Genomic DNA, 5912 nt, shown 5'->3' on the forward strand with positions numbered 1-5912 from the left:
TGTGTAGGCTAACCCTTAGAAATATGTATCTTCCACATGCTCCTGGGGGAGTGGGCTCCACTGACCTGCTCAGCCAGTTCTCACACACCACCAGTTTCTGTGCCTTTCTGATCTTTCCGTACCTGGGGAATGGGAGAGCTGTTCTGGAAATAGACCTGACGCTTGACTTGGAGCGTGCGGAAGATGCCATTTCTTTCCAGATGGTCCATACTTGACATATGACGAGGGTCCCAAGTGTCAGGGAGGCTCTCGTGAAGGAGACAAAGGTGTCATCTGGTCACTGTGAAATGGAAAAAGATTAAACCCCAAAAGAAGATTAATTCTTTTCTGGCAAGAACCTACTATATTTCCAGGCTTGCTGCCCGAACGTAGAAGGAGGCTGCGTCTTGCAGGTGTCTGTGGCGCGCGGAGGGAGTCATCTCATGGCAGGGGAACAAGCTGACGCAGTGTCAGAACAGATAGCGGGAGTATGGCGAGGAACTTCTACTCGTTTCTCCAACCCTCTCTGTTGGAACTAGAGGCTTTGTTTCCTGGAACTTAAACTTCTGCTTGTGGAGCAGAGAAAATTTGAAACTGCTTTCAAACTCGGAAACGGCACAAATATAAACGAGAAGTTGTAAAAACAGTTTGGCTGATGGGATGGCCCAGTGGGTAAAGGCAAGAGCTGCGAAGCCTGAATAACTGAGTTCAATTCCTGGAACCACATGGTGGAGGGTGAGAACGTGTCGGCATAGGCTTTGCAGCCAGGGCCTCCCCACGAGGGTTCCAAGGAAGAATTCAGCTTCCAGTAGTCTGGCAGAGAGGATGTGTGTGTGGCGGGGTGGGGGTGGGGGACTTAGATTCTATCATCATTTTGCCTGACTTTTGTAATTTTTTTTTGTTTGGTGTGGGGGCAGTAATATACATGTCTGTTCATAAATAGTTCATTAATATGCATTTTTAAAGAGTTATAATGGTCCTTGCTGTCCTGGAACTCACTAGTAGACCAGGCTGAGCTTGAACTCAGAGACTGGGCTGCCTCTGCTTCCAGAGTGGTGGGATTAAAGGCGTGGGTCACCACCACCCAGCTTTATATGATTTTTATTATTGTCTTATTTTAAGGTGGGAATTAGGTGAGGATGAGCTGACATCCTTCTATGCTACAGGATGTTAGTTTAAGTCCACAAGTTAAATTCTCTAGGATTATTTTTAATATTTCCTTCATGCAAGTTTAAAAGTTTCATGTGGTTTATTTCTAAGAATTGGATCTTTTTGTTTGTTTGTTTCCACAGTGAAATGACACTTTCTCTTCCATAAATGCGTGCACATAAAGGATATTGATTTTTATATGCTAATTTGCTCTCCTGCTATCTTTTTGTATTGAACAGCTTTATACTATCGTGACAAGATACCCAAGATACATTACGTATAAAGAGGAAAAAGCTGATTTAGTTAGGGTTTTGGAGGTTCGAGTTTGGGGAAGTGCAGCAGTTTGGGGAAAACCTCCTGGTTTTTGGCCTCTGGTGACAACAGCCTATCATGATGGAAGTAGGTGTTGCAGTGAACACTCACACCCGTGCCAAAGTAGCGGTAGGGTGTGGGAGACCTAGAGACCCGAAACCCAGAAAGAGACCCAGAGAATCAGAGAGAGACCCAGAGACTCAGAGAGAGAAACCCAGAGATCCAGAGACACAAGACCCAGAGACCCGAGACCCAGAGACCCAAAGAGAGACTCAGAGACTCAGAGAGAGACCCAGAGACCCAGAGACCTGAGACCCAGAGATCCAGGTTGGATGTCACAGTTCCCTTTGAGCCACACCCACAGAAGGCGTCCTCACTTCTGAAAGGTTGATGGCAATCCCTAGTAAACCATCTGAGTCCAAGCCTTTACATATGGACCCTTGAGGGCCGTTCATCCAAGCTATACCATTTTATAACTATAAAGATAGTCTATATATGCATTATTGTTCGTTTTGTTTCTTCTAGAAATCCATTTTTAAAAAAGCAGCCCTTTATTATTTGAAGTAAAGAAATACAAAAGATCAGAACACTGCCAGGGAGCAGAGGGTCACAGGAGTGAAGACACTCAAGGGCTCTCGGTTTTTGCCTTGGGCTTTTTTTTAAAATTAAAATTGTTTTTTATTGAGCTATATATTTTTTTCTCCACTCCCCTCCCTTCCTCCCCACTACCCTTCAACCCTCTCCCATGATTCCCGGCTCCTCATTTACTCAGAAGATCTTGTTTTTTTCTACTTCCCATGTAGATCCATGTATGTCTCTCTCTTAGGGTTCTCATTGTTGTCTAGGTTCTCTAAGGTCGTGAATTGTAGGCTGGTTTTTCTTTGCTTTATGTTTAAAAGCCACTTATGAGAGAGTACATATTATATTTGTCTTTCTGTGTCTGGGTTACCTCACTCAATATAATGTTTTTTTTAGATTCATTCATAAAAATCAATTTCTAATGAAGGATTCTTTTCTTTCTTTCCTTTAAAGAATTAAGTCAATTTTATGAATATGTGTGCACCACAGGCCTGGTGCCTCTGGAGGTCAGAATGGAGCATCAGATTCTCTGGAACTGCCATCATAAATGGTTGTGAACCAACTTGAGGATGCTGGGAATTGAACTGGGTCTTCTGTGAGAGCAGCCATCTCTCCAAGCCCCTTGCAACAAGGTTTTTCCTCCATAGCCCAGGTTGGGCATAAACACCAGCCTTCCCGCTGCCAGCTTCCCAGTGCTGGGCTTTCAGGTCTATAGTACTACACTGGGAAGGTTAACTTTAAAAATAATAATTAATTAATTTATCTTTTATTTTATCTGCATTGATGTTTTGCCTGCATGTATATCTGTGTGAGGGTGTCAGATCTTGGAGTTGCAGACAGTTGTTAGCTGCCAAGTGGGTTCTGGGAACTGAACCCAACTGCTCTGGAAGGGTAGTCAGCGCTCTTAACCACTAAACCAACTCTCCAGTCCCCGAAGATTAACTTTTTTTAAAGCGTCAGGTTTTTCTTTTCTGGAAGCTCCATTGTATTTCTTTCAAAGTGACTTCCATATTTTTATTATCGCTTGTACTTGCTCACGTTTTATTACATTTTTATTTCAATTCGTATGCTCATTAATCTTACTGTGCAAAGTCTTTGCAGTTAGAAGGCTATTGTCTGCTTGCTTTATTTCTGCTGGCTTCCTCTCCTTCTTTTATCCATATGGAGACTGAACTCAGACTTTAGATAAGCTCACTACTATTGAGCTGCAGCCCTAGCTGCTGGCTATTGTTCATGCCCTCTTGTCTTCTTATATGGTATATAATTTTTTTTTTTTTTATTTTGCGAGACAGGGTTTCTCTCTGGCTTTGGAGCCTGTTCTGGAGCTAGCTCTTGTAGACCAGGCTGTCCTCGAACTCTCAGAAATCCTCCTGCCTCTGCCTCCTGAGTGCTGGGATTAAAGGCGTGCACCACCACCGCCCGGCAACCCTTTCAGTCCTTATTGTGTGCTCAGAGCAGCCCTGTGCAGGATCTGTCTTTCATTGGTGGAGCCTCTCTGGTCATCAGTACTCTGCCATGGTCTCCTAGAATTCTTTTGTGGGGGTCCCTAGCCTTGATCTTGAAAGGCTGTCAAACAAAGACCAATCTCCAGGGTCTAGCAGGTGACTCAAGACCAAAGTGTGCTGGAGTATTGATGTCCCTTTTATGATTCTGAAGTTTTATTAACTTTTACTCCTAAGGAATTATTTTTCTTACCAGTTTAAAAAATGTTGAGGTCTTTTATGTAGACTCTATTTGTAGATTTTGGTTGTTTTCAATGGGAAAGCTGCTAACACTTATGTCGTCCTACCTTGGTTACTTCAAAGCTTAATATTTGAAAACTGGGCTGGTAGCATGTGCCCAGGACAAGACTTGTAGAACAGGAGTTCAAGGCCAGCCTCAGTTACATAGTCAGTTCGACAAGACCAGCCTGGTCTAAACAAGAATCTCTCATTTCTTCATTTCATCTCCATTTCTTTTTTCTCCTCTTCTCCCTCCCTCCCTCCCTCCGTCCCTCCCTTCCTTCCTCTCTTCCCTCTCTCCTTTCCTCCTTCCTTCCTTCCCCCTCTTTTTCCTTCTAATTTTTTTGGTGTTCTTTGGTATTAAATCCAGAACCATGTGCAGGCTAGGCAAGTGTTCTGACATCATATTCCATCTGAGGACCTGTTTCAAAAAACTAAACAGCAATTTTAGTTAAAATATATTATAATTTATTTATTTTTATTTCATGTGCATTGATGTTTTCGCCGTGGGTGTTGTGTACCTGGACCTGGAATTACAGACAGTTGTGAGCCACCATGTGGGTGCTGGAAATTGAACTTGGGTCCTCTAGAAGATCAGTCAGCGCTCTTAACCACTGAGCCATCTCTTTAGCCCCTAAAATATATTTTAAGCTAGAAAAAAAATAAAGTATGAATATTTCATAATGAAACCATCATTTTGTACAATTAATACATGTTCAATTTAAATTATGATATGGACGTCTATTTATAAACAGATAAAACAATGCCATAATAGTCACTGGTAATATAGTCATAAAACTGTTGAAGTGTAAGCTAAGCACTATAAAATATTTCGAGTTCCTTAGATGCAGAGGAAATAGCTTTATGCCAGACTACTAGTGTCTGCTTAGGGGGCTGAATTCTGTGTGATTCTTTTATTCCCCCTTTTACAATTTCCCATAATCATACATAATCAATATATATTATTGGTTAAAACGTTAATATCTATTGAAATGTTGTGTATTTGAAATGAAGCATTTTAATACTTCACAGAGATGCTGAGTCTCAATACTGTTTTTTTGTTTTTTGTTTTTTTGTATGATTTACCAGCTTTGACATAAAAACCCACCTTGTATGCATAGAGAAGCATTAGCTTGTTTGTATGTTTGTTTTGGCCTTTGAGAAAATTCAGTTCGGTAGAGACTTAGTTTTCTGCGGAGCTATTTGATTTCTGGAAATGAAAAGCTCTCACCAGTAAGGAGGCTGCGCATGTATAGAAAAACTGTGGCTGGCCAGGGATCCTTTAGATCCCTGAGGAGCTGAAATGGTTAGATGACATCTTGCCTGGAGGCAAGAAACAGAGCTGATAATCTCCCCAGGGTTTTGCAGAGGATGCCCTGCCCCCACCCCCCAATCCCGTGGACGTGTCCCCTGGGTGAACTACCTGTCCGCTCGCTGGCGTCCTTATAGGAAATTTAATTCCAGATGAAAAATAATTTGACAGCTTTTTCAAAATTTATCTTGTCAATGGATTTTTCGGGAATTGTTCGGGAAACTAAAATTTAGTGTGGAAGATATACACGAACGATGACATTGATAGTTTTGACTCCGAAAGTCCGGTCCCCAGTGCTGAGTCATGACCTTGCCTGAGCTGACAGAGGAAGAAGAGAACATTTATGAAGTCCTACATATAGATCTGAGGACACGCAGATGCTTCGCTGGGTAGATATGGGGATGAAGGCGGGGAATATTCTAGGTAGATCGACTGTGTGTAAAAACAGCTGCTGTACGACTAGCAAGTTTGGGAAAACAGAATACGACTGAGACTCCAGGGAAATTCCATTAGTATGCATCATCAATTTGTACTTAAAAAGCGAAAAGGAAAGAATGTGTAAGGTCATCTAAACAATTGCTTTTGTTCGGATAACCTACAGTGGTGATACTGGCAATTGTGCAGTTCAATCCTGTGAAGAGGCAAACCATCTTCCTTCAGATGAAGGTTTGGTAAAATTCACAACCATGGCAACAGAATTATTTACTTTTTCTCAGATGTGGGTGGGGCTTTATTCTGAATAAAACAGTTGGAAGTTCCTGTGGTGTTACTAATGGATGTCAATTGCACCCAGTAGCTGCAGGGCTCTGCTGCGTGTGCCCCTTTCAATCACAGACTTGAACTCTCTTGGTTAAAAAATG

Source organism: Myodes glareolus, chromosome 19 (assembly GCF_982192425.1).
Source record: "Myodes glareolus chromosome 19, mMyoGla1.1, whole genome shotgun sequence".
NCBI classification, from domain to species: domain Eukaryota; kingdom Metazoa; phylum Chordata; class Mammalia; order Rodentia; family Cricetidae; genus Myodes; species Myodes glareolus.